At 38.9% G+C, this 10,385-nt stretch overlaps 1 pseudogene; it reads left to right on the forward strand.

Annotated features, from left to right (window-relative positions):
- Positions 1–5,002: 5,002 nt before the first annotated feature.
- LOC123841482 (tubulin alpha-1A chain-like) lies at positions 5,003–6,346 on the forward strand (annotated as a pseudogene).
- Positions 6,347–10,385: the final 4,039 nt, after the last annotated feature.

A 10,385-nucleotide genomic window follows, 5' to 3' on the forward strand; every position in this document is an offset into this window, starting at 1 on the left:
GGAAGACAGAGATAGTTCTATAATGTCTGTAGAACAGAGAAAAAATGCAATCCAGGGATTCTATCCCCAGCCATGATGTAATTTACTTATCAGGGTGAAAGGAAAATATTTGCACAAATTCAAGAATTCTGAGTATATACCACCTGCATACCAATCTGAAGAAAATATTTGAAGAAGAATTCCAGCCAAATGAACAGAGCAGAGACTTACAATAACAGAAGATGAAGAAGAAAGACGAGTGGTGAGCAGTGAACCATGCCATGGGTATAGTGTAATTTCAATGGGGAATAACAGATTGACAGGTAATGTTTCTAATATAACTATCAAATAAGGATTTCTAAATGAAAAAGACATACTATGAGAGAACATATAATTAAAATCTGGAACTAAAATATTAAATTATCTCAGCAAAACCTAAGATTTTAAATGTGGGAATAAAAGCACTCTAATTTGACCTTCCATTCTGGAAGGAGGAGGTAAAGAAGTAAAACTTATTTTGAGTCTCTTCATACTGAGGAGGACAATGTTGGAGATAAGCACATTGTTAGAGAAGGAGCTGGTTACCTACAGAACAGTATAGAGAAATATATTTGATCATGAGTATCAGCAAAGTGCAACAGAAGTGTCTGATAGAACTTACAGATTAATAGAAAAGAATAAATGGTAACTGAACAAATTAAAACTAATAATGAAAAGTAAAAAGAGAAAATGACAAATATACAAAGAGTATATCTAAACTTGAAAGGAATAAAATTAAGTACATCAGTTTTTACCCCAACTATGAATAAGCAAAATTTTCCTAGTGGGAGATAGATAATACCCAGATTGGGTTTAAAAAACAAAGCCCTATATGTTTTTTGTTTTCTTTTATAATAGTTTTATAATTTTAAAAATATTACCCTATTACATTTAAAGTAATAAAGAATACTTGGGAGGAAAGGGGAGGTAAAAACAACTGAAGGCTAATGACAGCAATTGTTAAAACCAGATAAGGTGGAATATAAGAGTAATTAGGATGAAATAGGATGAAAAAGGGTGAAAGGAGGAACAAGGATGTTCTATAATGATAAAGGTAGAATTTTTGAAAGCCATGAAGATTTATAAATCTATATATACCAAACAATGTATCAGCTAGATAAATATAGAGATACAATTCATTTTTTAACACTTTAGTTTGAAAAAATTTAGACGTACAGAAGAGTTACAAACATAGTACAGAGGGTTCCTATCTACCTTCCATCGAGCTTTCTCTACATGACCATGGTGCAACTGTCAAAAACAAGAAATTAACATTGACACAGTACTATTAACTATAGACTTTATTTAGATTCCCCTTATTTTTCCACTAATGTCCTTTTTCTTGATGTTTGAGCATAATATTTAGCTGTTGGATTTCCTTTGTCCCCTCCAATCTGTGACAGTTTTCAGTCATTCCTCTTTTTTTTATTTTGACACTTTTGAGGAGTATTCAGCAGGTATTGTGTAGAATGTCTCCCTATTTGGGTTTGTCTGATGTTTTCTAATGATTAGGCTGAAGTTATGGATTTTAGGGAATGCTACCAGAGAGGTATGTTCCCTTCTATTCCCTTTTCAGTGGATAATAACAGTGGCTAAATGATGTTAATTTGTCTTATTACTGGTGATACCATGTTAATCCTGATCACTCAGTTAAGGTGATGTCTGACAGGTTTCTTAAATATAATGTTACTGTTTTTCCCTTTAAAACTCATAAATAGAGTGCCTGAGTGGCTCAGTTGGTTAAGCTTCTGCCTTCGGCTCAGGTCATGATCTCAGGGTCCTGGGATTGAGTCCCACATCGACTCCAAGCTTCTCCCTCTCCCTCTACCTGCCAGTCCCCCTGCTTGTACTCTCTCCCTCTCTGTCAAATAAATAAAATCTTTATTTTTTTTAAGATTTTATTTATTTATTTGACAGAGAGAGACAGCAAGAGAGGAAACACAAGCAGGGGGAGTGGGAGAGGGAGAAGCAGGCTTCCCACAGAGCAGGGAGCCTGATGCGGGGCTTGATCCCAGGGCCGTGGGATCATGACCTGAGCCGAAGGCAGACGCTTAACGACTAAGCCACCCAGGCACCCCTCAATAAAATCTTTAAAAAATAAAATAAAACTCATAAATATTTGGGAAGGGAGATACTTTGAAGCTATGCAAAAATCTTGTTTTACCTTAAATCTTGCTTCACCTACTAATTTTAGCATTCACAGGAGGATCTTACCTGCAGCAATTATTACTATGGTGTTCTCGTGGTGAATTTCTATTTATCTTATTCCTTTTACATATATCGACTGGAATTCTTCTGTAAAGAAAAGTTACCCTTTCTTCCCCTATTTATTTATTTAATAATTTATTTGTATCAGTGTGGACCCTTGGATATTTATTTTCTCATGTTATAAATCTAATACTATCATTTTGCTGAAATGGTTCCATCTTCAGCCATTGGGAACTCTTCCAGGTTGGCTTGCTATGTCCTTTTGACATGACTCCACTTTTCTTTTTTTTTTTTTAATTTTAGCACTTCCTTAATTTCTGGCATAATAAGATATTCATCTTATTTTTTCTCTGCTTACCCCTTGGATTTTTCCAAGGAGTCTGGTTGCTTTTATTGGAGAATGTCATTTAAAACCAAGATCTGGGCACTAAGTCACTCATTGCTACTGGTGTGTCTCTGCTTCTAGACAGAGCTAGAAAATATATAGGTATGTACTAACTAACCTATGCATATGCGCACACACACCCCTACATTTAGATAGCTAGCTAGCTAGCTAGATTCACTTGTTGAAGGACTCCTGGGTTTCCAGGTTTTACTGATTAGGAATAAAACTTTTTTAAAAAGATTTTATTTATTTATTTGTCAGAGAGAGAGCATAAGCAAGGGGAGCAGCAGGCAGAGGGAGAAGCAGGCTCCCCGCTGAGCTGGGAGCCCAATGTGGGGCTCCATCCCAGGACCCTGGGATCATGACCTGAGCCAAAGGCAGATGCTTAACCAACTGAGCCACCCAGGTGTCCCAAATAAAACATCTATAAATGTTTATATGCAGGTTCTTGTATGAACATAAGTTTTAATTTTACTGATACATACATACACATGCTTTTTTAAAAATATGAGTTCTTAGGGCACCTTGGTGGTACAGTTGGTTAAGTATCTGATTCTTGGTTTCAACTCAGGTTATGATCTCAGGGTCATGAAATTGAGCCCCGCATTGGGCTCTGCACTTAGCAAGGAATCTGCTTGAGATCCTCTCTCCCCTTGCTGCTCCTGCTCATGCTCTCTCTAAAATAAATAAATAAACCTATAAAATAAAATAAATAAAAATATGACTTCATTCTAATACTTTCAAGTCCAGTCTAGTACCAGTGGGTTTATTCTAGCATTCCCAGGTTTCTTATAACTTTTCTCCAACAGAAACCTGCCTTTCATTATTTACAATATATTTACTTATTTGTTTTACATGTAAACTATTTTCAGAATTGCTTACCCATATGCCTGAGAGAAACAAATTCAATGCATAGTCATTTGGGTCTCATTTCACTTAACAAAATGCCTTTAAGATTCATTTATGTTGTTAGATCAATCAATCATTTCATGTCTTTTTATTGTTGAATGATATTCTACTGTGTGGATGTACCACAATTAGAGCACAATATTGATGTACATTTCTTTTTGTCTTTAGCCTTACCAGTATCCAGTGAAAACATCCTTTTGCAAAGTTACTTAGATCAGTTTCTGTTGTCTTACCCCATTCAGTGTAGCTAGGTCATTTATTTGTAACATGGTTAGATTCATTTGTGATAGTCTACATTTTATCTTGGGTCTCCCTGGCATCTTGGGTTCATTTTCTAAATTTGCAGGTAGTAGACTCACTCTTGTGGTGTATAGTTCTTCGGGACTTGACAAATGCATACAGCCATATATCTACAACCACAATATCATACAAAACAATTCCATTGATCCAAAAATTCCTTGTGCTGCCCCTTTGTAGTTAACCACCCTCCCAACCCCTGGTAATGATTGATCTTTTTGAGTTCTCTGTAATTTTGCTTTTGAGAACATAATATAAATGGAATAATTCAATGTGTAGTCTTGGGTCTCACTTTTTCACTTAACAAAATGCACTTACGATTCATTCATGTTGTTGGATGAATTAGTTGTTCTTGTCTTTTTATTGCTGAATGATATTCTAGTGCAAGGATGTACCAGATTTTTTTTTATCTGTTCACCTGTGGAAGGACAGACACCTGGATTGCTTTCAGTTTTTGACAATTATAAATAAAGCTAATATAAACATTTGCATACAGGTTTTGTGTGAACATAAGTTTTTATTTCACTCAGTAAATACAAAGGAGTGCAGTTGCTGGGACAAATGTTAAGTGTATGTTTAACATTATGTGAAACAACCAAACTCTTCCACAGTGACTATGCCATTTTCCAGGTCTATCAGCAATGTGTGTTTCAGTTGCTTTGAATCTTTGCAAGCAATTTGTATTGTTAGTTTATCTTTTGTTTTTGTTCTTAGCTATTCCATTAGATGTGTAATAGCATCTCATTGTGTCTTTAATTTACGTTTTCCTTATCTCTAATGATGTAGAACATCTTTTTATGTGTTTATTTGCCATCTACATATCTTCTTTGGTAAAGTGTTCAGTTGTTCTGCTCATTTTTTAAATTGATTTTTTGTTTACTTATTGTTGAAATTGAGAGTTCTTTATATATTTTAGATAGCAGTCCTTTGTGAGGTATGTGATTTGAAAATATTTTCTCCCATTGTGTGGTTTGTCCTTTCAGTTCCTTAATATTGTCTTTTGCAGAGCAAAAGTTTTTAATTTTGATATTAAATTTTTCTTTTATGGATCCTGCTTTGGGAGTTGTACTTAAAAACTCTCTGCTAGGTTCTCTTACATCAACCACCTAAGAGTCCCACTGTTAAGAAGCAACAAACTTTCCTCTTCTTCTCCACCATCTGCTCAGCAGCCACAAAGCAGCAGCCATGCATGAATGCATCTCCATCCATGTTGGCCAGGCTGGGGTCCAGATTGGCAATGCCTGCTGAGAGCTCTATTGCCTAGAACATGGCATCCAGCCCAATAGTCAGATGCCAAGTGATAAGACCATTGAGGGCAGAGATGGCTCCTTCAACATCTTCTTCAGTGAGATAGATGCTGGCAAGCGTGTGCCCAGGGCAGTGTTTGTAGACCTGGAACTCATAGTCATTGATGAAGTTCACACTGGCACCTACTGATAGCTTTGCCACCCTGAGCAGCTCATCACAGGCAAGGAAGATGCTGCCAATAACTATGCCCAAGGACACTACACCACTGGCAAGGAGATCATTGACTTTGTCTTGGACTGCATTCAGAAACTGCCTGACTAGTGCACAGGTCTTCAGGGCTTCTTGGTTTTCCACAGTTTTAGAGGGGAGACAGATTCTGGGTTCACCTCTCTGCTGATGGAACTTCTCTCTGTTGGCAAGAAGTCCAAGGTGGAGTTTTCCATTTACCCAGCCCCCCAGGTTTCCACAGCTGTAGCTGACCCCTATAACTCCATCCTCCCTACCCACACCATCCAGGAGCACTCAGATTGTGCCTTCATGGTAGACAATGAGGCCATCTATGACATCTGTCGTAGAAACCTTAATATTGAACGCCTAACCTACACTAACCTGAATAGGTTGAGAGGTCAAATTGTGTCCTCCATCACTGCTTCCCTAAGATTTGATGGAACCCCGAAAGTTGATCTGACAGAATTCCAGACCACCTGATGCTCTATCCCCACATCCACTTTCCTCTGGTCATATTTGCTCCTGTCATCTCTGCTGAGAAAGCCTACCAGAACAGCTTTCTGTAGCAGAGATCACCAATATGTGCTTTGAACCAGCCAACCAATGGTGAAATGTGACCTTCACCATGGTAAGTACAGGGCTTGCTGCCTGTGGTACCGTCATGACATGGTTCCCAAAAATGTCAATGCTGTCATTGCCACCATCAGGACCAAGCATATCGTCCAGTTTGTGGACTGGTGCCCCACTGGCTTCAAAGTTGGTATTAATTACCAGCCTCCCACTGTGGTACCTGGTGGAGAACTGGCCAAAGTATAGCGAGCTGTGTGCATGTTGAGCAGCACCACAGCCATTGCTGAGGCCTGGGGTCACCTGGACCACAAGTTTGATCTGATGTATGCCAAACATGCCTTTGTTCACTGATATGTGGGTGAGGGCATGGAGGAAGGAGAGTTTTCTGAGGCCCATGAGGACATGGGTGCCCTTGAGAAGGATTATGAGGAGGTTGGTGTGGTTTCTGTTGAAGGGGAGGGGGAAGAAGTAGAGGAATACTAAAGTTAAAAATGTCACAAAGGTGCTGCTTTTATAGGGAAGCTTATTCTATTTTTTTATTATGTTATGTTAATCACCATACATTACATCATTAGTTTTTGATGTAGTGTTCCATGATTCATTGTTTACATATAACACCTAGTGCTCCATGCAGAACGTGCCCTCTTTAATACCCATCACCAGACTAACCCATCCTCCCAGTCCCCTCCCCTCCAAAACCCTCAGTTTGTTTTTCAGAGTCCATCCTCTCTCATGGTTCATCTCCTGCTCTGATTTCCCCCCCTTCATTCTTCCCCTCCTGCTATCATCATCATCTCCTCCTCCTCCTCCTCCTCCTCCTCCTCCTCCTCCTCCTTCTTCTTCTTCTTCTTCTTCTTCTTTTAACATATAATGTATTATTTCTTTCAGAGGTACAGATCTGTGATTCAACAGTCTTGCACAATTCACAGCGCTCACCATAGCACATACCCTCCCCAATGTCTATCACCTAGCCGCCCTATCCCTCCCACCTGCCACCATTCCAGCAACCCTCAGTTTGTTTCCTGAGATTAAGAATTCCTCATTCAGTGAGGTCTTATGATACATGTCTTTCTCTGACTGACTTATTTCACTCAGCATAACACTCTCCAGTTCCATCCACATCATTGGAAATGGCAAGATTTCATTCCTTATGATGGCTGCATAATATTCCATTGTATATATATACCACATCTTCTTATCCATTCATCTGTCAGTGGACAACTTGGCTCTTTCCACAGTTTGGCTATTGTGGACATTGCTGCTATAAACATCGGGGTGCACGTACCCCTTCGGATCACTACATTTGTATCTTTGGGGTAAATACCCAGTAGTGCAATTACTGGATCGTATGATAGCTCTATTTTCAACTTTCTGAAGAACCTCCATACTGTTTTCCAGAGTGGCTGCACCAGCTTGCATTGCCACCAACTGTGTAGGAGGGTTCCCCTTTCTCTGCATCCCCGCCAACATCTATCGTTTCCTGACTTGTTAATTTTAGCCATTCTGACTGGTGTGGGTGGTATCTCTTGACGTTTTGATTTGGATTTCCCTGATGCTGAGTGATATTGAGCACTTTTTCATGTGTCTGTTGGCCATTTGGATGTCTTCTTTGGAAAAATGTCTGTTCATGTCTTCTGCCCATTTCTTGATTGGATCATTTGTTCTTTGGGTGTTGAGTTAAAGAAGTTCTTCAGAGATTTTGGATACTAGCCCTTTAATTCATTAATTCATTCATTCATTCATTCATTCATTTATTTAAGAGAGAGAGAGAGAAACAGCATGAGAGGGGAGAGGGTTAGAGGGAAAAGCAGGCTCCCCGTTGAGCTGGGAACCCGATGAGGGACTCGATCCCAGGACTCCGGGATCATGACCCGAGCCGAAGGCAGTCGCTTAACCAACTGAGCCACGCAGGCACCCTAGATACTAGCCCTTTATCTGAAATGTCTTTTGCAAATACCTCCCATTCTGTCAGTTGTCTTTTGGTTTTGTTGACTGTTTCTTTTGCTGTGCAAAAGCTTTTTATCTTGATGAAGGCCCAATAGTTCATTTTGCCCTTGCTTCCCTTGCTTTTGGCGATGGTTCTAGGAAGAAGTTGCTGCGGCTGAGGTTGAAAAGGTTGTTGCCTGTGTTCTCCTCTAGGATTTTGATGGATTCCTGTCTCACATTTAGGTCTTTCAATCATTTTGAGTCTATTTTTGTGTGTGGTGTAAGGCAGTGGTCCAGTTTCATTCTTCTGCATGTGGCTGTCCAATTTTCCCAACACCATTTGTTGAAGAGACTGTCTTTTTTCCACTGGACATTCTTTCCTGCTTTGTCGAAGATGAGTTGACCATAGAGTTGAGGGTCCATTTCTGGGCTCTCTATTCTGTTCCATTGATCTATGTGTCAGTTTTTGTGCCAGTACCATACTGTCTTGATGACTATAGCTTTGTAATAGAGCTTGAAGTCCAGAATTGTGATGCCACCAGCTTTGCTTTTCTTTTTCAACATTCCTCTGGCTATGCGGGGTCTTTTCTGGTTCCATACAAATTTTAGGATTATTTGTTCCATTTCTTTGAAAAAAGAGGATGGTATTTTGATGGGGATTGCATTGAATGTGTGGATTGCTCTAGGTAGCATTGACATCTTCACAATATTTGTTCTTCCAATCCATGAGCATGGAACGTTTTTCCATTTCTTCGTGTCTTCCTCAATTTCTTTCATGAGTATTTTATAGTTTTCTGAGTACAGATTCTTTGCCTCTTTGGTTAGATTTATTCCTAGGTATCTTATGGTTTTGGGTGTGATTGTAAATGGGATCGAGTCCATAATTTCTCTTTCTTCTGTCTTGTTGTTGGTGTATGGGAATGCCACTGATTACTGTGCATTGATTTTATATCCTGCCACTTCACTGAATTCCTGTATGAGTTCTGGCAGTTTTGGGGTGGAGTCCTTTGGGTTTTCCACATAAAGTATCATATCATCTGCAAACAGTGAGAGTTTGACTTCTTCTTTGCCAATTTGGATGCCTTTTATTTCTTTTTATTGTGTGATTGCTGTGGCTAGGACTTCTAATACTATGTTGAATAGCAGTGGTGATAGTGGACATCCCTGCCATGTTCCTGACCTTATGGGGAAAGCTCTCAGTTTTTCTCCATTGAGAATGATATTCGTTGTAGGTTTTTCATAGATGGCTTTTATGATTTTGAGGTATGGACCCTCTATGCCTATACTCTGAAGAGTTTTGATCAAGAAAGGATGCTGTACTTTGTCAAATGCCTTTTCTGCATCTATTGAGGGGATCATATGGTTCTTGTTTTTTCTTTTATTAATGTATCACATTGATTGATTTGTGGATGCTGAACCAACCTTGCAGCCCAGGAATAAATCCCACTTGGTCGTGGTGACTAATCCTTTTAATGTACTGTTGGATCCTATTGGCTAGTATTTTGGTGAGAATTTTTGCATCCATGTTCATCAAGGATATTGGTCTGTAATTCTCCTTTTTGATGGGGTCTTTGTCTGGTTTTGGAATCAAGGTAATGGTGGCCTCATAAAACGAGTTTGGAAATTTTCCTTCCATTTCTATTTTTTGGAACAGTTTCAGAAGAATAGGTTTTAATTCTTCTTTAAATGTTTGGTAGAATTCCCCTGGAAAGCCATCTGGCCCTGGGCTTTTGTTTGTTGGAAGATTTTTGATTACTGCTTCAATTTCCTTAGTAGTTATAGGTCTGTTCAGGTTTTCTCTTTCTTCCTGGTTCAGTTTTGGTAGCTTATACATCTCTAGGAATGCATCCACTTCTTCCAGATTATCTAATTTGCTGGCATATGGTTGCTCATAATATGTTCTTGTAATTGTTTGTATTTCTTTGGTGTTGGTTGTGATCTATCCTCTTTCATTCATGCTTTTGTTGATTTGGGTCATTTTTCTTTTTGATAAGTCTGGCCAGGGGTTATCAATCTTGTTAATTCTTTCAAAGAACCAGCTCCTAGTTTCGTTGATCTGTTCTACTGTTCTTTGGGTTTCTATTTCATTGATTGCTCTGATCTTTATTATTTCTCTTCTCCTGCTGGGCTTAGGCTTTATTTGCTGTTCTTTCTCCAGCTCCTTTAGGTGTAGGGTTAGGTTGTGTATTTGAGACCTTTCTTGTTTCTTGAGAAAGGCTTGTATTGCTATATACTTTCCTCTTAGGACCGCCTTTGTTGCATCCCAAAGATTTTGAACCGTTGTGTTTTCATTTTCATTGGTTTCCATGAATTTTTAAAATTCTTTAATTTCCTCGTTGACCCATTCATTCTTTAGTAGGATGCTCTTTAGCCTCCATGTATTTGAGTTCTTTCTGACTTTCCTCTTGTGATTGAGTTCTAGTTCCAAAGCATTGTGGTCCGAAAATAGGCAGGGAATGATCCCCATCTTTTGGTACCGGTTGAAACCTGATTTGTGACCTAGGATGTGATCTATTCTGGCGAATGTTCCATGGGCACTAGAGAAGAATGTGTATTCTGTTGCTTTGGGATGGAATGTTCTGAATATATCTGTGAA

Source organism: Mirounga angustirostris, unplaced genomic scaffold (genome assembly GCF_029215605.1).
Source record: "Mirounga angustirostris isolate CCGP_5_RB_7025 unplaced genomic scaffold, mMirAng1.0.hap1 SCAF_1, whole genome shotgun sequence".
NCBI classification, from domain to species: Eukaryota; Metazoa; Chordata; class Mammalia; order Carnivora; family Phocidae; genus Mirounga; species Mirounga angustirostris.